This window comes from Melospiza melodia, chromosome 11 (genome assembly GCF_035770615.1).
Source record: "Melospiza melodia melodia isolate bMelMel2 chromosome 11, bMelMel2.pri, whole genome shotgun sequence".
Lineage (NCBI taxonomy): Eukaryota > Metazoa > Chordata > Aves > Passeriformes > Passerellidae > Melospiza > Melospiza melodia.
The window spans coordinates 16,894,790-16,919,579 of NC_086204.1; the positions used below are offsets into that span (position 1 = coordinate 16,894,790).

General features: G+C 40.6%; 1 long non-coding RNA gene across 1 annotated transcript in view; it reads right to left on the reverse strand.

Annotated features, from left to right (window-relative positions):
• LOC134422789 (uncharacterized) overlaps positions 1-24,790 on the reverse strand; it is a 44,257-nt gene that overhangs the window by 9,432 nt on the left and 10,035 nt on the right. Inside the window, exons 2-4 of the long non-coding RNA XR_010028940.1 lie at positions 22,621-22,832; positions 9,829-9,999; positions 5,278-5,414 (exon numbers count right to left, since the gene is read on the reverse strand). This is a non-coding gene — a long non-coding RNA (uncharacterized LOC134422789). The remainder of the gene's footprint in view (positions 1-5,277; positions 5,415-9,828; positions 10,000-22,620; positions 22,833-24,790) is intronic.

Sequence of the window (24,790 nt, forward strand, 5' to 3'; positions counted from 1 at the left end):
GAATGCTTTACAGAGGGCCAGTCTCACAGTGACTAAAGCTCAGATCGTTATAGCAAAGTCTCAACCAAAAGAAATTGCCATGCTCTTCCCAATTGGAGCAGATGAAATAAAGGCTCTTGGACACAATTCCTACATAGGAGCCTGCCAGAGCCTAAAAATTGCAACATGCTGTGACTCTAAAACAAATGTGTCATGGAGAGATACCCAGGCTAATTCTGGGTGGGTTAAATTTGCCTGGACAAAACTCTTCATTAGCACAGTGTTATTTCTACCACCGCCCCAGCCACTTGTGTTCCCTTTGCCCATGTCACTGCACAGAGTACATTTGCTATTGTGAGCCATGGATGGCAGCCATAGGGGTCCCTCTGGGCAAAGCAATGACATTCAGTCCTGAAAAAAATTGTGCTTTCTTTCCTCCTTTGCTTCCTATGAAATCTCAATTGACCATATTCTCATTATTCCTTTGCCTGGACAACACTATGTAAAAATTCTGCTGAATTCTGAAGGGCACTCTAGTCCCTTCACATTTTCTGTCACAGGACAGCCCAGACTTTAGCTAGATGGAGATGCAAACCAGATTTCACTGAATGGTCAAGCACCACATTTTCTCCCTAGATCTTCAAAGGAATATGCTGAAGAGAAGATAACAGAGAAGATCTTTGTGAAATCTTGGTGCAAAGAGAAGTTACTGCCAAATAATCCCAAAGCATCTGAGATCATTTCCACAAAGAAAGCAGCAGGGACTCCTAAAACACAGTTTGTATACATCCTTATTAGGAAGGTGACACCATTATTATCACAGCTAACACTATGAAAGGCTGCTAAAATGTTCAAAGGAGCTTTAGTAGGTTTATTTTTCTCCTTGGGAAACAAAAGTTATCACTAAAGGTCTTATAAAAGGTAGGAAACTTTGACAACCTTGAGTCTCTGCAGGCAGCAATTACATTACAGGCAGCAAAAGGTTGCCCCCAGTTTATATCCCTTAGCTGTTTTACATTTTTGACACTGAAAGGAGGGTGTTTGTAGTCAAGTAGTTAGCATCATGTTATTGTTTAATGAAACCAGCTGCATAAGTGTAATGCCATGGCTGAGACTTTTTTACATGTAAGCAAGTCAGTGGATTCAGAAGCAGGATTTTGCAGCAGCCACTATTTTCACCCCATGTATTATGGACTATCTGACAGTATTATAGACAAGAAGCCATCTCTGTGTGTACCAGAAGTGAGAAACCAGTCACTGCACTGAAGCCCAGCTGAAGTTTTAGGTGTCCCAAAAGACACATTAAATTCCAACGCCATGGATTTATTACCATACATTTAATTGATGTGGCCATTTTTATCTGAAATTAGTTGCGTCCTAATTTTGTATATAATGTGCAAGACAGTGAAGTAATGGTGACTGTCCCATACATATATTTCAGTTCTATACCACAACATCCTGTTAAATTTAGTTACCAGGATGGACTTTCCTTTGCTTTTAATTCTGAAGTGCATACAGGAGGTGGAAGTAGAACTCACTGACTGCACTAGCTCATTGTGTGAGCCAGGCAGCCAATACAGATGTGGAACTCCATATTCATGCCTCAGCATGGGGATCTCTTCTGTATCACACCTGCAGGCATTTATATGATCGCACACTGAAATAAATGCAGCATGTGTGGGTGTGTAGAGCTGCACCTGTACATATAATGAGACATTCAAACAAATACACTAAGTTTTGTTGGAATCCTACTTGGCAACATTCTTTTCCATTTTGTCCTGCATGTTCTGTGTTCTGTAGCCTTATCCCTGATGCTGCTGAATCTTTTTCTGGTCTGGACTGGACTGTCCTATATACCCACCTGCCTCTCTCATCCCAGGGGGAAAAACCTCCTACTTTGTCACTTGCTCACCATTTTCATTCTAAAGACTAAATTCTGTGAACCCTCTGCCTGTCCAACTTCTGCTACACTTGAAGTAGCTGGAAATGAAACTGGGTACAGAAGGCAATTTCCACACCCTTTGGAAAGCAGCTTATTTGCCTGCTTCATAAAGATCATGGGGGCTTTTCCTATGGGGCAGCTACTGACTGGCAAGTCCTGCTCTGGCACAGAAATATTACACATCCTGGGATTGGTTTTGAGAACCCTCTTGTGTCCTCTGAAAGGACACAAACCCAAAACCTCATGGGGTTTGTGCAGTGTTGAGCCTAGTATTTAGTACAGTAAAATTTTATTACATCAAAGAGCACAAGGAAGACAGACATTGTTCTCCCGATTTTTCAGAGGAGGAAACTGAGCCAAGGTATCCAAGTAAATTGCCCAAGAAAGCATCAATTAGGCTAAATGTTGGAACATCCCTTCTTACATGGATTTTCAAGCTGTGAAGTAATTTAGAGCTCCTTAAGACTGAACATGTGCCTGCCAGAAAGGTTAGACATCACATCATTGGTGGTAACTTAGACTGTAAAAGAAAACCCAAAGAAAATGAAACCATTATTGCTATGCAGAAGTTCTGAAGCCACTGGATGCTGACTTAGAAATGTTTGGACATTATGTTTCAGTTCCACCCCATGATCAAGACCTGAAGACTGCATATCTGTATATATTTTAAGGAAACAGGAATATTAAGAAATATAAGTTGCTCCTTAACACTTCACAGGCAGATTCAGCATTTCCTAATGGCAAGTGTAGGAGAAAGTGCTACTTAGTCTTTGGGCCAAGGGACTGTGAGTACAAGAACAAATTCTCCTCTTATTTTTTTTTTTTTGATTCATAACTGGCTAAATCAATCAATCAATCAATCATTTCATGCCTTAGTTAATGCATCTATATCACAGATAACATCTCAAGGTATTTCCTTTTTCCAAAGGGGAGGGCCCCTCTTTGCCCAGTCACAGATTCTATTTTCCCTTCCCTTCTGACAGATGCTTTGGTGAAAGAGAGATTTGTTTTGTGACATTTACTGCATTTGTTGTGCTGACATCACAGAGCCAACGAGAACAAGTATTTATACTTCTATTATGCCTTCATTGAACTGAACAAGGTGTTCAACAGGACATTTTAATTATAATCCCACTTCTAACAGCATGAGTAAAGGTGTTTAAAAAACACAATCAAGCATGAAATAGAACAGTAAACATGCCATTTCAATTACAAAATTATGTATAAGCACATCCTTGCACAGCATAACATTTGAAGACTGCAAGAGATGCTAAAATCCTCACTGAAACCCTGGGAGGTATTGTACACAGGATTGAAGGAGCCAAAATATTTATTCCTCACACTCTGTAAATTCACACTGAATATTTGATTCCAGAGAGAAGTTCATAAAGCCCCAAACCGACAATTTTTGGTAGAGATTTCCATAGAGAAAAAGTAGCTTGAGCCTTTCTTTGCCATTGCACTGTCATGTCAGACACCTGTTCTGTTTGCAGAGCTCTTTTTCACTTCCCAGCCCAAGAGTGCTAGAATTGAAAAGCAAATGTCCTGTCCTATCCTTGCACTGTTATCCACCCACCTACCTGTACCAGTGAAATGCTCTCCAGCATAATGTAACAGAGGAAATACTTTTTCATGTTTATAGTTATGTGTGACCCACCAGAAACTTCTGGACATCTGTGCCCCTCTGAGCACAGGAGGATGCTGGGCTGCCCTGCCAGGTGCTGTAAATCCCCCAGGCTGCCACTGATGTACTGGGACTTCACCTAGTCCCTGCTCCAGGAAACTGATGCAATACATGGTTTTACAGCAGATCTTCAGGGAACTTTGTTTCCAAAGCTGCACTCTGGAAACAGCTGGGAAGCTGCCTTCTGGTTGCACAGACACTCACTCCAGGAGCTTCTAGTGAGTATATATGATGTTCAGTTTGCCAAATTCCACCCTCTCTGTCCCTTCAACTGAATCAACACACACTGCTTAGAATAACAGAACCAGACTGTCACAGACTGACAGCTGTGACAGGCTGCTGTAACTCAGATATTTTCAGCATTCTAAACAAAAGAGAATGTTGATGCTTCCAGTGGTTAGGGCAGGGGACAGAACAGGGAGGCCAGCTCTGTCCAATGTCTTGGGTGACTGAGACACCATGTGGAGACAAGCATGCAGAAGAAGGGCTGCTGAGGTGGGGAGATAAAGGTCAGGGGCAGATTTGCCAGCTTTCTGCAGCCCAATGAGGATGTGGACACTGCTGGGTGTGACTTTCCCCTGTGCTTCAGGTAAACTGCTTTCTCCGAAGCAGCAGAACAATGCCCTCCTGTTTCTGCACACAGCCCCAGAGAAGAGAAAATTGGAACAACTTGCATTTCTGCCATGCAGATTAGACTTAAACCAATGCTGTATGCATTAAGCTCACAAAGACATCTGGAAATCATAATGTGAAATCTGGTGCTATCTCATGATCTGGAGTATTATCTTTTCCACAAACTGTACTGTTCTGTTTAATAGACTATGTGATTGTCCATGGTATAGACTTGTCTAGAAAATTTGTCCTGAAAATTACTCCATTATTGTAATTTGAAATTACTAACTTTCTCAAAAATTTTATGGTCACTTAAAGGACCCTGTAAATGCAGTCAATAATTAGGTGAGGTATGTAAGTATTAGTATTTAATAAGATGCCAAATATGTACGTAAAAGCATTTAGTTTACAAGAAATTGTATGGGCATCCTTAAGTATTTCATAGCACAGACAGCATTAAAAGTTTGACTGCCATCCCTTTTTTGAAATACAATTTGTTATTCTTTCACTAGCCTTTCAGAACTGGAGGAAAAACTCAGCGTATTTTTTCCATTTCTGGAAGAACCTGTCTTTCTTAAAATGCCAGAGCACCTCATTAGTGGAAGCCTTGGTTAGCTTGTAGATAGCTGGCAGAGGTGTTTTGTTGTGCTTGTTTCCACTTCATTTTTCTCCGCTATTATGAGTAACTAGAAGTAAAAGCACAGTTTTCATTGCCTTTAATGGGAGCAGAATCTGCTTTTACTTCATGGCTATTTTCCATTCCTCTCCTGGCACTACACAGAAATGCATGTGAGGTGAAATGCAGTAGAGAGGTGACTTGGCGGTGAGGGTTCCAAAAGCCAACACTAAATGCAGATAACATATTTTTTTACTAGTTTTGCACATCTACAGGTCCTATATGGAGAAGTCATTAACTAAGATTTAAATTTTGGAAATTCTGGAAATATGGAGCAACTTAAAATTAAAGGCTCACATTTAACATCTCCCTACTTAAAGCAAGTCAGCAAATGAGGCAAAGCTGTGAAGTTCATTAATACTAGAAGAAATGAACGAGTCCTACCTGATTCCTGAAGCTTCCCCTTGAATGTACCATTTTTGTTAGAGGGCAGTTGTGCTGCTTCTTCTCTCTTTCAGAATGGCTGGATGCAGTTCAGGTCCTCCCCAGCTTCTGGGTAAATTGAATTCCAACATCTACAACTGAATGAATACAGAGAAGGTTTTAAATGATTTTCTCACCAGCAGATATAACTCAGGGCATAATTATAAATTGGGATCATAACTAGTTTGTCCTGAATAGTTATGAGAGGTAATGATGCATGGGAAGGAAAACATCTCATTGATGAAGAGAACCTTATTGTCAGGGTCAATTTTAGAAAGCCATATGTTTTATCTATACACTCAACACAGAAACAAGCATAAAGCTTGGCATTTGAAAGGTCAGATTTTAAATTGAAGCCATTGTTCAAACATCTTCCCTTGCAATGAGAAGCAGAAACAGCTTAGGCAAAGCAGTCTGAGTCTTCCCTTTCTGGCTCTCTTGTGCATGAGGGAACTGGATTCAAGAGCAATCTTAGGGCTGGTCTATCTGTGCCTGCTTCCAGCAGACATTTGTTTCTCTTCCCCAGCGACAGGCATGCCCAAAAGATGAAACCTGTGCAGGATGAGTTCCTGACCATTGCTGCTGGGCAGTGCTGGGGCCCAGAGCCGGACCATGGTGACCGTGTACCGCTGCAGGGCAGGGTACCTGGGACACCAGCCACGGCCACTGGTGGGGACAGGGCCAAGAGGGGCGACATCGGCTCATCAGCAAGCCCAGGAGGTGTCATGACCTTGCAAGCACAAAGGCAGAGTGGAAAGGAATTAGCTGAGAGATGATACAACTGCTCTGCAGAGCACAGCCACAACGGGAGCTGTAATCACAGAGGAAACAGAGTGTCTGTCTGAAACACTATTTCTGCTTTTTTTTGGAGTAAATATAGGAACTATGACTTCATGTCTCGCACTTTGAGAGATGTACTCTTGGGCTTGTTTTATTCCATATCAGAGCTCTAAGAAATCCAAAACATGTCTCTCTATTTCAGTTCTGGCTGGGGGTTAATCTCTAGAAACAAGTAATGTAACATTTCCATCTATCTTTTCTACTCTTTTGGCAGTTTTAATTATACTAATATGCTATGACAATTTAAACAAGACACATCTCAGCTTCTGGCCTGCTCTGTAATGGTTCAGCTGCTACATGTGCTCCAGCATATTTAGCTCAGACAGGCTGCTGCTGGAGGCAAGGGGGAGGCAGAATAGTGCCCTTCTGTCATGAGAGGTTTCATTGCACTGATCATTGTATGTTTGACAGATTCTTTGTCAATGTCAAGTGTCTTTTGTGGTTAAGCCCAGTAAAGCTAAAACAAAAGGTCTCCTAGATATTAGATATATAGTGACATTACTGAATTCACTTGGAGGCAGTAATTTTTTGTCAGCCTATGAAAAGAAAAATGGAGCTAATGGCAAAACAAAAGGAAGATGCTGGCATGCCTTTTTAGCTATTTTTGTTTATGTCAGACATTGTGATTGACATCTGGCCCAGAACACCCCTTCAACCATTGAGCCTGGTGTCATGAAATAGAACAAAGAGAAATTGCCAGCCAAGAAAACACCACTGGCTCAGAAAGTACTGATTTTTGTTTATTTTCTTTTAAATGTTTCATTTTCAGTAATCAGTATTGTTACACAAAAGTAGTTCACTCACATGCACCCCCCAATTACTATTTGGACTTTTAAGTTTCCTTCATGTTTGCTTTTTTCCTGCTTGCTTGAATGGCAACAGAATGCTGGTTTGGTTGGATGACAGTCTGTCATAACAGTGATGTTTGAGGTTAGTGAAAACTGACGTGAAAAATACAATCCACTGGCCTTTAACCGAAATAGCAGCTCTGGTTTCTGTGGTGTTGGCAGGCAGCGTTTTTAAACCCCTTTCACGGTGAAGGCAGTTACAACGTGTTTTTCTCTGTATCAAGCAGTTCCATCATGAAGTACATTATCTACATCTGTTGTCATATCAGGATATTGCCTTTGAAGAGCAGTCTGCTGTTTCTTATATGGGTACTGCTCTTTTGAAGTGTCCTAAAAGGGTTAAGGTAATCTTATGGCCATTCTCCAGGGCCAGGACAAATACAAAGCTTTAAAAATTGTTTAAGAATTATTTTAGGGAAATACCAGAGAGCAAAATAGGTCCTGCAGACACAACACCAAGGAGTCTTTGTCACCATTGCTCTGCAAGTGCTGTAGAATTTCAGAGATCCAGTCAAAATTATGTATTGGCAGGAGGAAATTATTCCTTAAATTTCTAACTTGGTCTTGAAAGTATGATGCTGAACATAATAGCAAAATAAGACTTTTCACAAGACTGTCTTTCGCAAGACAGTCCACCAGCCACTTCCCTCCATACACTTATATGTTGAAATCGTATCATAATATTTACCCTAATAAAAAACTGCCTTGATCACTTAAAAAAAATCTGTGGAAGTTGGCCCTTGAATGCATCACTGTGCCAAAGTTAAATATTCTTACACCAATTTAAAAGGGTGCCCTTCAGGAACACTTAAGGGGTGTATTCTCCTGTAGAAGCAGACACTTAACTCCCCTCAGCATTAACAGCAGATATGCTTACGCTTCGAGTGGAGAATTTCTCTCTGTCTCTTTGCACAGTGCTCTCAGAAGAACTTTGAAGAAATTGAGAAAAACAGAGAGCACAGTATATTAATTTTAAAGAGATGAAAGCAGTACATGTCATTCCTAAATTTCATGGAAAATGCACTGTTAGTAACAAAGATGAGTAGAAAATTTCAAAATCATTCTGAGCAGCATTAAAATCAGTCTTCCCTGATTTTCTGTTTTCCCCTTCTTTTCAAAGCACATACATTAAACTCATTTTATGCTTATAATGTATATAATGATTCTAGACAACATAAGAAGGGCACTGGGATTCTTCCTATTTCAACGTATAAAGTGGCAAGCCAATTTATGCAGCTTAAACCATTGCTAAAGAAGATGTATCAAAAATTGCCTGTGATCATTACAAATAACAGCCTGAAATGTTCACAAGAAGCTGTTTGCTTATCATATTTTCATTAAAACATCTTTTCACCTGATTTTCTTTTCCCGTGCCTGTAACCTGCATTGTAATCAGTCTTATTAACTGAGAACATAAATATGATTTATTATGGTCTGATAATGGAAGCTACATGGACCAAGAGAAGGGATATATTGTCCTTTGATAAAATGGCTCTTTTCTCTCAAATAGAGCTCTATCATGAGAGCATGCAGAATGTAGTGAGTGATTATTTCCTGAGGGTGAATGATGGCAGAACCCTACAGAAAATCTTCTTGTTGGCCATGACAGCCTCCGAGTGTCCCCAAATCTCACTGAGTTTGACAACCTGCAGACACTTCTGATGAACTGTATTCTTCTGTCAGAGACAGCCTGTCTGGGAGGAGAAAAGGGAACCCTTATCGTCTGATCTGCTATTATTGTCTTGATCTTTTATAAGCAATCTCTAATGCACGTGAATATAATATCCTTTCACAGAAGTGCCAAACATAATAGAAATGTAGTTAAAGGACCCTTTTCCCGGTTATGTAAATGTCCTAATACCATAATTAGAAAAGATGGGTTGTGAATGATAGCAGCAAGGAAAGGGTAATCAAAATGTTTTAACATTGTCTTTCTGTTATAAAGACCAAAATCTGTGATAAATAGCATTTATGGTAGATATGGGGAACCAGCTTGTGCTGAAGCTTTTACCTAAAAAGAAAATAGTTTTGAGTATAAAACTGTTATATTTTCATAAAACACATAAATGGCAGCTGGTCTTAAGCCAGGAATGATTACTGGCAGATATGACTTAAAGAAAATGAGTATTCCACTCAAAATCCCTCCATGGCTGTTACAGAAAGAACAAAGCGTTATTATTATGTCGTGTATTTGAACAAAGGGGTGTTCAAGACTAACTAAGTTCGCCAACAAATCTCTCTTTTATCTACATCCAGAAGAACAAGCATACCCAAATCTTTTTCAATTAACAGCTGTACACATTAGCAAAACACCCGTCTTTCTCAGCTCAAGCAGTCTGGCTTATTTATCAGAAAAAATGAACTGTTTTGGGGGGAAGGTTTCCAAGTTCCCCAGCAAACGCAAGATACTTGATTTTTCATTAACCTTTTGACATCTGGAGCCGGGATGTCCCAATATTAACTACTAATGGTCTTCTGCATTACCAGTTGGTGTTGAGAGAAGTCCCAATTGCCAGAGTCAAAAGGTTAATCAGCAATTTCACACCGGTGATGTGGTCAGAGTTCGCATGTTACTGCCTAAACAGGAGGAAAAAGAAAATTAAGTCATTAACAGAAAACTTCATCCCAACATTATTAAATGCCTCTTGGTTTTGGTTTTTTTTTTGTTTGTTTGTTTTTGGCTAGAAAATAGTTCATGATAAATATTCTGACTTTTTTGAGGATTTTGCAAACCGTTGCTGGGAAGTCCAAGTCCAAATATGTGACCAACTTCTTTAGTTTATTCTACTTTTCAAAAGGGAAAAGTGAATTTTTACTTACTCACCAAGTGCTCAGTCCAGACCAGTGTGAAAGAAGAGTTTTGTGTCTGTAACCCATGGAGATTTTGGTAAACCTCTCCAAATGGCCTAATTCAGCCTGAGAGTTGTGTCTTCTCTGGTGGAAGTGAAGACATCTGAGTGTCCATTCATTCAAGGTGAATTTCATAGTGCAGATGCTGTATCAGAGATAAAGAACACTGCAGAGCAAAACCCATAGTGTAGACTTTTCCCTCCTACTCCTCTTTCTGTTATGATTGTAGAAAATAAGGTAACAGCAGCATTTCCTTAACAAATATGGACAGCAATATTATTTCATGAAAAAGTACCCACATAAACAGCCAGGCCACTTTACCACAGCATACTTTAACTTGGGGCTCAAGAGTTCTCCTATACATAGAAAAAACAGATTTATTTTATAAAACAAAATATCAAATATCACTGTAAACATTGCAGCTTGGCATTTGCTAACAATAACAATGTTCACACAAAATTACTTATTTGCCCTACTATTATCTGAAAATATTAACCATTGCTTGTCTTGTGTTTAGCCCTGATCAAAAACCTTCTGCTATCACCGTATTTATCAGGCGAGTTCTATGGTCTTGAGACATTATATCTTTTTTCCTGTGTCCAAGACAAATAAATAACGAATCTTGCCCACAACAACCTCTCAGTTTAAGTGGGGACAGGATTTTATCCTAGAATGTTCTGAAAAAATACCAGTCTTTCCAAGTGCCCTATTGCTTAGTCCACCAATTAGCTGCCTATGGAGCCTGAGTGTCCTTGTACTTCATCCCAGTCCCCACCTGCATACTTGGCTGCATATGTTTATGCAATTAGAAATGGTGAAAATTTAATAATATTAGAACAAACCTGAGTGAGCTGTAATTCTGTTAATCTCTCAAACTGGATTGTTGAAAACTTGCTGAATTCCCCAAGCCTCTCTCAGGTGCCAATGAGTGAGTCAATATCATACCAAAGATCTCACAGCATACCAGACATAAATTCTACTTCCAGAATCTCATACACACCCTCAAATAATGAATCTAATGTCTCTAAAGTACTGTCAGGAGAAAAAAAAAAAAAAAAAGCAGTTTCCTCCAATTACAGGCCTTCTACTTAGTGGCCCAGAGTGTAAAAAAAAGAACACAGGGGAAGGAGTGGTCACTTTAAAGGCCTGTGCCTTCCTATACTGTACATGTGTATAAGCACTGCAGCAATCCAAGTCTCCTGGATGCAAGGGAGGACCACTGACATTAGCATACTTGGCTTTGCTAGGTCCTGTTGGCAAGCCCTAGGTCCTGTTGGCAAGAAACTCCACATGATGGGAGAATGAAAGTTTGTTTCATCTCAATTTGATGCCTCACTTTACTTTTAAAAGCCTGTTTTGCACTTTGTTTTATAAAGTGATGGTAACTGGTAGCTTACATAAAAATAATCACCAGTCTAGAATAATCCCAGCTCGCTTCAGAAGTGTGACTTTGGTTGAAATAAGAAGGAATTTTCCTTGAATGGGAGAACAGAATTATTTAGAGTTGAAGCACAGTAGATCAATTAATAACTGTTCTTGGAAGAAAAACCCCAAGCTCTTTCAACTCAAGTTGTGAGGGCTTTGGGTTTGTATCTAAGCCAAACTAGGTATTTGTTGCAGAATTGGGCTGTTCAGTATGAGAAGGAAATTGAAAGTTTTGTGGCATTGAGTCCATAGGTAAGAAGAAAATGTTGTCTGCAGATCAACCAGTTCCTTTTCTTTTTTTCCCCCTGTATATTAATTTTCCTCATAGACTTCATTTCCAAATTTGTGCCTTGTTTACTCTTTGAGATCATAGAGAATTTTGGTGAGGAGGTGACCAAGTGAGAAACAGGTTTTCCATGATCACATAACTGAGGTACTGCTCCCACTCAGGCATTATGGGATGCTGAGGTCACAGAAAATAGAACTAGAAGGGTTCATCCAATAGCTGGCAGCATTCCTCAGATTTTTGACTACTCTGTCATAGAAATACTCCAGTGATAGGTACTTCATCATCACTCCAGTCAATTATCCCAACAGATAACTCTCCTTTCCTAAGTGACAAATACAGTCTAACTGTGAGAGACACCAATGGCATTTTAAGGCATTATATGTTTTGCTTGAATTCAACTTACATGTGTTTACACCTTTCACCTTGTTTCTTCATTTATTTCTGTCTCTGTTACCAGTCCTTCACCATTTTTCACTTTACATTTTTCCTTTACATTTTTTACTTTACAAGGTGGACTTTCTCCATACTACCTTACCATTTCGACATTAAGTCACTCCCTTTCTTTTTTGTCTTCTGAACTGTGCTCATTACCCTTGCATTTCTTTTCTTCTTTGTGTCTTTCCAAGCCCATGAAAAACAAATTCTCACATGCCAGTAGCCTCACTACACAGACCTATCCCTTGACATCTCCCAGAAGGCAGCTAAAATGCCACATTTTATTCATTGCATCAGAACCACTTTTGTTAAACAATGAGGAATTGAGCAGATATAGTCAAATTCAGGTCTAAAGGTGATGTTCTTGAGATATGACTGAAGAGCACAGCTAGCTTTGGGAAGAGCACAATATGCTCTGAACACATATATGTAGGAGCATTACACAGCCTCTGAAGAGGGAAATCAGGACTGCTGGCAGACATGGGAAACAGATGCTTGCTTCCTGCTGGCTGGTCAGGTGTTTCATGCACAAAATGAGTTACAACACAGGTCTGGACCTGCAGGTTCCAGAGCACCAAAGAGACTTTGTATCAAATTTATGCCAGATAAAGTACCATCAAAAAGAGTTAAGATGGAGCATCACCATCAGCAGAAAATTGTTTTACTTTTGTGGCCTCAAGTCAGGCCCCTTGCAATATTGTAAGGTACAGGTAGTACGGAAGCCCAGTACTGTCCCTGGGGCACTGAAGGCTACTTGGTCTGACAGATGTTTGGAGATCCCAAGATAATGTCCAAAATTCAGAGCAGCTCAAGCACCAATGTTTCTTAATAAGAACAAAACTGTTTCAACTTAGTCTTTCAAATTTTGACAGAAAATTATTAAAGAGGTGACTATGCTGTGTTCCTGCTATGGCAGGAAGCAGTATGATAAATAAATGGGAGGACTAAGGAAACTTACTCCTGGCTTACAAGAGGAAAACAAGTTTGTTTTCCTTCATGTTTCATAGTGCATTGTTGCTACAATGTAAATCTTTTGAACTGCGGTGTTTTCCTATCTGCTTTGACCGGGATCTGTGCCTGAGGGAGCTGAATGCAGTGGTCTGAAGCCAGACTATGGAGGTCACCTGGCAGAGCAGCAGTTTGCATCAGCACTCAAGATGCACAGCAATGAGAAGCTCAGGCTGTGCCTCTCTGTGGAAGGTCCACACATAAAGCAGGGAAACTAAACTTGGACTTGGGAGGTTCTTTGTTTCCTGCATGATCTCAAACAACATATTTCTTCTCTCCAAGACTCATTTCTTCCCCAAAATAGGGACTGTCAGCTTCCTGTCCTCTCTCAGGGCTGGTGGCTCTTCTGGTTAGTGGCTGTTTCTGATTATGGGTAGGTCTGATGACTGTGAGTCTGACTTCCAGGAGGCCTCTGGACACTCCTATATTATATTTGATAATGAAGCCTCCTGTCTTATCCAATCAAAACAAAAAAAGAAAGTCAGACCAGAGAAAACTGTCTCAGCACAAAATGGCAGCCTCAGTGCAGCAAAGTCAGAGCCATTAGCTATTGACTACTATAGAAATACTGAAACTGCATCAGGGATTTCTTTCTTTAATTGCTATTTAGGGATTTAAATGAGATTTTTAAAAAGAGAGAAAGACAGAATGTTTAGTCTACAGTCACTCTTTGCTGCCAATACAGGCTATCATATAAATTACTTAGACACTTTTAAAAATACATTATTTACTCAATAACCCATAATGGGTCCAGAGCTCCTTTTACACGCTATTATAGAAGTACATAATTGCTGAATTTTCAAATGGATATTTCTTCTAGGCAATAGTCTGTAATGGCTCCTTCAAAGCTCTTAGGCTTTTATCATATGAGGGCCTAAGTAGAAAATGTTTAGTTCACTGATCATTGACCTAATAGAGAGCAACAGCTTCTCTGGAACAACTATTGTCTGTTGGGGCAGATGATGTATGAATGACATTTTAAAAAATTCTTGGAAGTATGTGCTGGGAAAAATTACTGTTCTGTACAAAGCAAATACTGCTGATGAGCTTCTCAGAATTCTTTTGTTTGGTTCTGCTTGGTTTAGTTTTTTATTTGCTGTGTGAGCCCAAGAGCAACAGAAAAGAGTTGGTTTTGTGTATGAAATGCAAACTCAGTCTAGGACCCTTTCAGAGCAATGAGAGACATTTTTATGTTCTCAGAGATCACTCAGCTCAATTAAAAGTTGTCTTAAATGAAAATGCAATGTAAGAAGCTGAAATCTGAAATTAGAGAAGTAAGGGATGCTGCAATGGGGCAAATCACATTTCTTAAAGTCACGGTGAACACAGTAAAACACACAGGACTATCCTGAGCTTGATCTAGAAAGGAAATAGGCAACTTGACACGTTTTCAGCACTATTGCTGCGACTCTCATAATAACTGAGCTGCTGTTCTCTTCTTACATTTAGCTTTGAAGTCTGCTGCTTCTGTTTCAGACAGAAAGAAAGGTTCAGGTTCCTAAAAGCTTGATGTAAGAGAACACATTTTCTCTTCCTACACACTTTGGGCAGTAAAACCCTTGTTATTACAGCCCAATAAATGTCAGCTGGATCTAAGTGCAGGACCAGAGAGGATGAATGGGAGCTGGGGACACTGAGGCAGAGACTCCGAGGTGCTGAAGGACACCTCCAGCTGTGAGCCTGATGGGCCAGGGGAGAGGTCCTTGCTGGGTGGCACAGCTCACAGCTCCCTCAAGGGCTTGGAGCAATGGTGCAGCTCACCAAAGAAGGCTACTGAATAACCTGCTCAGGAGCTGGGTATGATCTTAACACTGTGTGCCATCAAAGCAGATCACCTATCCCCAGCACAGCACTGTTTTGTATGTGATCTGACATCAGAAGCGCTCCCCTGCTTTTTATCATTGGATTTCTCCAGCCTGGTAAGGCTGCCTGGGACTCCTAGTATTCTGGCAGGATTAACACTAAAAAATACAGTCGCTGGCAATTCTAATAGTTCCTTCTGTTTGATGCATCTGATCGAAGAGAAACCGAAATTACAGACCAATATGCACCCAGGCTGCACCAGTTAGCCTCATCATGCAAATGAAGCACACTTGCAGGTGAACTTATTAGAGATCAAATAGTTTTAGGCACTGCAGATAATGAAGGCAGAGCGCTCATGTTGCAACAGTCAGAGCTGGAATTTAATCATGTTGTTGATACCTACTGCAGCAGTGAATAAACACAGAAACATCCACAAAAATAAAACTCTTAGAATGAAAGGATGGTATAAACTAGACAAATAATAAGAATAAAAAACACCCAAAGCAAGGAGCACAGCGGTTTTTGAGAAGGAAAAATCTTGCTCGTTAGATCTGGGAAGACTTTGAGCCCTGCTTTTTTCAGCTAAGCTGTTGGGTAAGTGGGGGTTGCAAGGAGAAGCTGAGGGGTGTCACCGTCTGTTCCAAGAGGGAAATGGCTCCTTCCTTTGGAGATGGCCCTGCAAGGAGAAAGGGGACTGCTATGCAGCACAAGGCTTGAAATCAATGAGAGGGTGAAACATAGCCCACACTGGGAAACGGAATCTCTTAGGAAAGAATTAAGAATGAAACAGAGAAACAGCTTCCTGGGGTGGAATTTATAACAGAGGTTACACAACTGACAGGCTGGATTAGCAATTTGGTAGACATTAAGAATAAATGAATTTTGCAGAGGTATTAGCCCCTTCTGTCTCAATAACTCCTCACATGCTCTTACCATCCTTAATGCAAACATCTGGAGAGACCCTGAGAAGGCTCACTAAGGTTTGCTCATTTTAAGAAGCAAAGATGCGACCCAGCAAGTGAAACCTGCAAATGGAAAACATTTGAATTCCTTTTGGCAGACAGAAATGGATAAAAATACAGCTTGGCATTTCTTCTAATACCATTTGGTAATAGAAGAGCTCCAGAGATGTCAACAGGAAGCCCTAGAGGTTAGAGGGAATGACGTAACCATATGTGACATAATGCTTGTTGTAGAGATTTCCTGGAACTGATTAGTGCCATTCATGATAACAGCAGCCAGCGAGAGTGTGAGGACTGGGTGAGGGCCCAGGCAGCATTCAGGCATTGAATATTTTTCATTCTCTTTTAATGCAATGTCTGGTCTCTCTTGTTTCAGATGCATAATAGAATAACTATGTGGTATTCCCATGCAGCTTTGTCTGGGAAGATTTGGAAGCAGCACACTTACCAACAATGTGCAGCTACTCCCACACAAAGGGCCACAGAGAGAGGTGGAAGGACAGTGAATACTCTGAGCTCCTCCTTCATCTAGAATGTCCTCCCTTCCATTCCTCTCTTATGCCCAGAAATATAAGGTGCAGTCAGGTCATCCTCATCAGGATATTGTTTTATGCCTAGTCTATATAGACATGCTATGAAGTGCCATCTATATTTAACAGGAGGCTTCTGATCTGTGTGAGTGGGTGGAAACCGATAGTGAGTGACATGGATGCTGACAATGGCACACAAACTCCACGACACTCTTAAAACTTTTAATTGCATTTTAAAGTAATGTAACAAGGCAATGTTTAATGAGTACTTTGTTAAAGAAATTCTGACTTTATAAGCTAATTAAAGAGAAGGGAGGGTTACTGCACTAGGGCAAGAAATCCAGGCTGCTGAATGCCTATACTGTAGCAACATGTAATTCAGATTCAATTGGCAGCTTTGCAAATCTCCAGCCAGCCAGAATGAATGATTACTTTTTTTTTTTGATGGGCAAATAAATTATTATTATCATAATGATTATGTTAATAGAAAAAATGTAAAGGATAGGCAAGTACTTTTTTTGCCAGGGCTGGTAAATTTTCATGACACTTTTTGCAAAGCTGTCATATGGCTGGCTTAGATGAAACTGGAAGGCTTTATGTGGGTAACATTTAACTTTAAACATTCTTCATGGAAACTTACATGGCACATAATTTACATATTCAATACCAGTGACAATTTACTTCTCCCATCTGAGCAGGGCTTTCAACTATGCCACTTGAACTAAATTAATAAACAGTAATTAGAGAATGTTGTGCGAGCGAGCTGTTGATGTTGAGAAGATTCTAATCAACACCTTCTTTTAAGGGCCAATTAAAGCTGAATGTATGCAATATAAACATCTTCTTGTATTTAGACATGAACTGGTGAACAAGGTAAAAAATAAAAATCAGAACAATTACAGCAGGTTAGAGATGATCCAATGGAAAGATGAAGCTTCATTAATAGTGAAAACAGCAGTAATTTCTGAAAACCAATGGCCACCTTCCATGGAGGAGCACTGACAACTTGTGCAAGTTAATTCTTACCAGGATAAACCTCAATGCTTTCACTGTCAGGCTTTTCTCTGAAGGCAGCTCTGTAGCTGCCTCCAATTTCTACTGCACTATTCCCCTGTCTGTGAGACAGCCCTGCATCTGAAGTGAGTCCAGAGCTGCAGTAGAAAGAATGCCTCCCTGGGGGAGATAGTAAAGGTGAATGTAGCCACCCCATTACTGCTACCTCATAGCAGAGAGGAGCTCCTTGCAAGGTGATCTGGGGAAGAATTTGCACAGCACAGCCCCCAGCAGCACTGCTTGTGGGAGTACAAACACAAGGATGAGCCTGAATGAAAGGTAAAGCTGCCCCACATTGTCTCAATTCTATTACTGGGAAACAGGAACGGTTAGGCCAGAAGAGCTAATGCACTTGTACCTGTTACCTGTGAGTAGCCCCTCACTACAAAGATAAGGTGGTTTACTCCTGAAGGTGAATTTAAGACAACCCTTGTTTCCAAAATTCCATAAGGACAGAGGGAAGGCCATCTTTGACTTAAACAGAGAGGATCCTTAGTGTACCAAAGGGAGCTGCAGTAGCAACTGAGATTTGTGTATCACCACTATGAACTGTCAGTAAGTTAAAAATATGCATAACTTCATCCAAACCACAGCTCACTGCTTCCTAAAGCACATCTTTAAAAAAACTGTCTAAACTGGTGCAATGAAGCACATGCAAAATTTGTCCTCCAAGTTAGAAGATCCAACAGGCTAATAAAGGTAAGAGAAACATCTGTTCCAATGCTGCACCAGTATCATTTGGAGAAAATGACTACATCGCTTACGGCTATTTGGTATCCAGAAACACTACCACAGTAATAGGATGTTGTCACCTCAGGCTCTGCTGAAATCTACAGGAATTTTACTTGTTTAAGAATATAGGATTAAGCACATGATCAGTGTTTCTTCCCTTTGAAAATAAACATTTCCACTTACCATTTCTATAGTGGTGTGAGATCATTATCTTATGACAGTGTTTCATTCCACCGGCATTATCTCCTAATTAGCTATATTAAAAAATATGTAAGGGGGTGAAGGTGGTGAGTGGACTTGTAAACCTGGCAGGTCTGATGTGTTCTTACAAGCTCTGCTAATCCCAAACATTGAAAATATATTAGTAAAACCAATTTAGCACTTTAAAGAACAACACAGCAAAAGCCTCATGTCTTGAACCCTGTAAGTTCATTCATCAGAGGAGCTCTTACACCCAGAACAAAACCCTTGGGCAGGGGAGGGGAGCAGGAGCAGGGAGAAGTGAGGAGTAGCATGCCAAATGGGAAATCAGCCCTGGGAAGAGAGCACTGCTGAAAGGCTGATAACCTCTACAGTGTGGGCAGCCCTACATTACAGTAGAATCATTCCCTAAGGTTTGGTGTAGGACCTGGGGACTTCTGAAAAGCCAAGCACAGAGAAGTTTACCATGGATGAAAAGATACAAGGAGTACCAAGAGAAAATATCTAACAAACTGTGTTCAATATCCTCTGCACTTTCTCCATATCCTGAGAGATTATTGCATTTATAGGCACAAAATCGTAACAGCTTCCTCCAAGATGCTTCATAATATATGAGCAGGTCTGTGGGGTCTCAGCTGTGGAATGGTAAGAATTAGGAAGGTGGGTATTCTGGTAAGCTGGACTCATTTCTTCTCTCAAGAGGTAGGCTAAATTTCTAAAAAGCTCTCTTTGCAACAGAAGAAACCAGGACACATTTATACATGACAGATCATTTTAGAGGTACTCAGATGCATGCAGGAAGCACCCCCTCAGCAACAGTATTCTTCCAGCCAGCAGAGCCAAAAGCTATGATTTGTTTCTGTTTCTGATTTGTTTTTAAAACTCAATTCAGTAGATGTGTTGGTGATTTTCAGGGTGTTCTGAAGGAGCAAAGTAGATGTTTGAAGAATACTGATAGTATGAGACAGGCTCTAAAGAGGCATTTACTCCAATATCTGCAGATCAGTTCAATATGCAGCATGCATTATTACATTTTTTCTGATCAGATGGAACTTCTAGGCCCAAATCTGCTTCCAATAACCATGGTGCATCAGTAACTTCACAGCAAACAAGGAGGTGCAGAGGGAAAAACTCATGTAAGCCGGAAGGGAATGAGTCTACATTACTGTCCTCTGTAGATTTTTGTTTTTCATTGAAAGTTTTCTCTTGCCTAGCATCCCTTCATAGAATGAATTGGGTTGGAAGGGGTCTTAAATATTATCTAGTCCCAACCCCTCTGCAAGGGGCAGGGATACCTTCCACAAGAGCTGGTTGCTCAAAGACCTGCCCATCCTGTCCAACTTTGGTCCTTTTTCACACCTCTTCGAGTCCATTTGGTGAATAAATTAAATTAAATTCCTCACTTGCTCTTAATACTTTTTAAATGCAAGCCAAGCCTCTTGGCTTTTCATACCTGGACACCTACATTTTTAGAAATGCTGTTGGATAATTTCTCTCTCTTTCATAGGCTGGTGCTTTGACCTATATGCACCTTGTGCACTCCCTAAGGCTCATGCATAACTGCAATGGACGATTAGTCCAGCTAAATCTCTGGCAATTTCAATGGCTTATGCAAGAGTAGATGGGGCACAATATGTAATTTCAGCTTTTTTTGTAAGGCTTTTCAATCTTTCCATGAACTAAATAATTTTATCAGTTTCATTCTCTCTCTCTTTCTTTTTTTTTTAAATTTGTCCCATTAAACTACAGAACTGGAACATATTCATGAATAGTTTCTTTCTGCTTTAACTCAAGGAGTTCCTGACATAACAAAACCTGGTAATTAACTGGCTCGAAGACTTTTACAATAGCTGCTTTAAATAAGTCCTACTATGCAGCACTTGGAGCACTGACTCCACACTTCTGATACCACTGCAATGCACTCTGTGTTAAACAAGCTTTGCTACTCCACCTCAGCAACAATTCTTGGCTGTTTGCATCACTGCTCTCCTGCTCAGAAACACCAAAGCCCTCCCACATTTCTTTGCATGGAACAGGCTACTGAGCTCCTCCATGATGATTCCCTGCTCTCTATCCACTTGGCTCTGTGACACTTCCTTAAACACTCCATTATCAGAGGCCCCCTTGCCACCAGCACAAGGACCAGGTGGCAGGACTCCAGAGGCTGAGCGCAGCCTGGCCTCCCCTCCTAGCTATTGTCACAGCTGCTCTGTGCTGTTGGCACAGATGCATTTTGGCACACTTTGGCAGTCCCTATGACCTGCTCCTGCCTCACACCCTACTTACAGCAGGAAGGGCTCTTCCTGAAAGAAGAATCAGGCTTCAGTTTTTCAGGTGTCACTCAGCAGTGTGTGATTTGTAGCTGCTGTTGCATGTTGGCTCTAAGCATAGCCAGTTTTGCCTACTCATGCTTATCTCCCCTGGTTACAGTACATGCTGTCTCTGATGAAAATATTACTCTGAGGAGTATTTGGCTCCACCATACATTTATGCTCCCTGCTAACTAGCCCAAGCCTTATTGTTTCAGTTCCTAATATTTGCATTATTTGTAGAGCCAGCAATACATTCTGTAAATAGCATGAAAGAAAACTTTAATATATATCATTCCCCAATGCTGCAGACAGATTGCTTCACTGTGGAACAATTACATGTGTTAGCATATATTTCTTGTAATATCAAATCATGTAAGAACATCTCAGCCAGAACAAGCCATAAAGCTAGATGAGGAAAGGAAAAAAATATCTCCAAATATGTACAGCTTAAGTTACAAAACTATAAGAAAATAAAGCAAAATTGAAAAGGGCAAAGGAGACAAAATGTAAACATGATTTTTTATACACTGCGTAATACAGAGTGAATGTCATTTTGACATTCTGGTACCATGGGATGCCAATATAGTTCAGAAAAGAAAGAGATATCTCCAGCGTTGTGGTAATGCTGCTCTCACATCAAAGCTGGTTACAGGATCTATGTTTGTGGTTGCTCAGTCTAACTGCCTGCTTGGAAACTAAGAAAGGAGAAATAATATCCTGAATAATTGCATTTAAAGTGTCCAGAAAGATCATGAATCTTCAGAACTACCTATGGAAATGCAACTCTTTTAGTGGGAGCCCACAACCACACCCCTGAGTGCAATGAGTGCCTCATGGCAGCTGAAAGTCCCCTGAACCTGCTGCACTCAGGCCTTCTGTAGGACATCAAGGAAGCAACTGTAACACACCACTAAGTTGATTTTATGCCTTTGAAAAATTCAGCTCCTTAACACAAATACTCTATCACTGTCAGCTGAACACATTTAACTTTTGAATTAATATTATTTTTCATAGGTCAGACATGTGACAGTAACAAAATTCTTTTGCCAAGCCATGTATTTCACGTCTGCATCTGAATTTCCCCAGAATCTGGTACTGTTTAAATATGAGTAACTGCCTCTGGCTCATGGCTAATGCAAAACTTCTGTCCTCTGGAGTCCTCCAAGGCTCTTCTCACGGCTTCCTTCCCCACACAGGCGTGGGGAGACACATCCACCCAGTGCCCTCTCTCACAGTATAGACTGCTCAGCAGGTCAGGCAGAACATAGGAATGATGGTATTTCCCCTCCCATTTTGTCCCCAGCCTGAAGACTGCCAGGTGTTTTGGTGGAGCTTTAGATGGTAGCCACATGGTTTGTGAGGAGTCATGCCTCCAGCGAGGGCCACAGCTGCCAGGCTGCCCTGGCACCACCAGGTGTGGCTGCTGGTCTGCCTAGTGCTGGTGGGATGGTGGAGCGGAGCAAAAGCCTCTGGGAAGAGGGTTAGCAGCTGCCCACTCACACAGGTGGGCTCTTACAGAGGAAGACAAACATGGTGTCCACTCCAGGGATGGTGTGTTTTATATTACATTGCGATTGTATGAAATACCAAACCACACTCACTGTACAGTGAGTGGTTATACAGATCTAGGATGTTCAGAAGTATTTCAGGAAGCACAATTTCTGGAGACACAAGCAGCTAAAGATGCCTATGCTCTGCTTTTGCTGGGAACAAGTAACATTCCCGCCCCACCACGCCAGTCCCTGCGACTCCAGCGGCCATTGTCAGTTTCACTGAGCTTTGGGACCGGTCTGGTCTGTGAGTGCTTCCACAGCCCCGTTCCCCTGATAAGGGAAGTCACAGATTTCTGCAGTACAGTTTCACAAGCCGGCTGTCACCAAATTAACTATTAGCAATACCAACTAATATTGCATAAATATTGACATAAGCTTTCCCCAAGCAATAATGCTATAAATCCTCCTCTGCTGTGAACTGCTGAGAGGATTTGAGGGACACAGTCCCCCTCTCCAGACCTACCTTCAACTGTACATGGCAATTCCTGGTATTCTTTTTCTCTCTGTCTCTCAGCACAGGTTGGGTCCAGATCTTCTGTCAGTTAAATTTTATTTTCCAGCCTGTGTAGTAATTCAGAGAGTGTTTTGGTTCACTTGGCTGGCACAGAGTATTTTCACCACACCCCTGTCTCTTCAGACAAACAATGTCTTTTCTAACCGCAGCCAGAGCCAAACCTAGTAAGTAAGAAGGAACAGTAGTTAAGGCATAATAAATAAAGCCACCCTGAAGAAATACCTACACAAAGCAAGATGAATGGGCATCAACTACCTGGACAGTGTTGCTGCTAAACAAGGCAGAAATAAATCAGACATGTCAGGAGCACTAGGATACCTGACAAACAGGGAACGACATTTCTTGAAACCGTAGTTTTATCTCTGCTTATTTGGATCAAACACTTGTAATAGTTGTGGATTAATTTCCTTCCCATAGTCAAAACAATAAAACCCAGGCACCATTTTATTAATTTCCAAACCAGCGTCAGATAAGCAGAATTGCATTTAAAAAAGTAAACACCCCGCCATAGAATTGGAGGATATGTAAGCGTTTGGGGTTTTTTTTCCTGTGTCTATAAAAGGGGGAGGGTTTTAACATTATGAATAGATTTCATTTTGCAAGTTGTGCTACAAAGCACTGATAAGGCCACGGGAAAGCAGCAGAGATTGAGGCAGAGCAGGAAGAAATACCACCCATATTAGGAGACAGCCACTTACTTAGTGGCTCCCATTTGAATAAAGATGCCATTGTTCAGCCAGAAGAATGCACATATTCACAGGCCCTGCACAGAATAGCTCAGTGTATCTAGAACTCCAGAAGTGTCCAAATTACAGCCGCGGGGCCAAAACTGCCCTTGAGTCTTTCTGAAGAATGACCCTCTGCTTAATTAATCAGTGCTTTAACTGTGAGTGATCCCAGGACACACTTTTCTCAGGCCTTTTTCTTAGCCCTGCTTGTTCAGAACAAACCTTTAAATGTTCTCTGAGTGATTTTTGACCATTTTTTCCCCTTTCAAGATTATTATTTCCTGTTTTACTGTGAAAGCTCATTAGAAACGAAGACCAGAATCTAGATGATCTCAGTCCAGTTTACTTGGATAGGAAATGACTGACTCAGGATGGGGAGACACTGGCTCCCTTTCAAGGCCTCCCACAAAAGACTAAGTCCACAGACTCCCAGAATATTGCAACTGCAATTTTCTTTCCATGTATTAAGTGCACAGACTCCCAAAATATTGCTACTGCAATTTTCTTGCCATATAACACATAAGAATTATAGCAGGGCTGATAAGCTTGTAAGTGCCATTCTGTCATTCATATTTGATCCCATTGCCATAACTCCAGCTGTTGTGAATGGGATCTACCAAGATCTTTTTCCCATTTACTCTACACAAGAGAAGTTTGAATTTTCAGCACTGAGTACTCCTTGCTGTCACAGGCCAGGTTGTCTGGATTCTCATAAAGCTTTTTTCTTTCCTGTCTGGAACAAACCAGAAATTTGATAGCAATGAGAAATGCGTAAAGGCAATGAAAATCATTGTGCAAAATTTCTCTCCAAACGGGACTCCACCTTGTCCACCTAGCTTTGATGATAAAATTCCTCCTATAGTAACTGAAGTTAAACAAGGAAAGACAAAGGTTTTACTGAAAATGAAAACAGCAGCATCTTTTTTTAAACAGTGATCTTTATGGTGAAAACCAAATTAATTTTGACCATGTTTATAAACTTGTAACAAAATATTTAAACTAAAAACTGTTAAGACTTTAAAAAACTTAGCATGAATGTTTTGAAAAGCTATAGTGATAATATAATCTGCAGCTGGGGAAGCTGCATACTGTTTGATAGACCCTATCTTATGATATCCAATATTAAGCTAAGTAAAATGATATGACCGGATGTCCTAACTAAATTTAGTAGTCTGGTGAATTGCCACTCTACTAAATTTAGTCATCCCATAATGGGCATTGAATATCTACAGCCCAAATGATAAAATCTGTCTTGCTTTTTTAGGCTCCTAGCGAATGCATAATGTACTATGTTGCACTGTTAAGAAATAAGCAAATCTGCAAGGGAAAGCATGAGAAGGGGGAAAGCAGGGCCTTAAGGAAGACAGAAGGAATGAGGGTGTGTCAGTCCA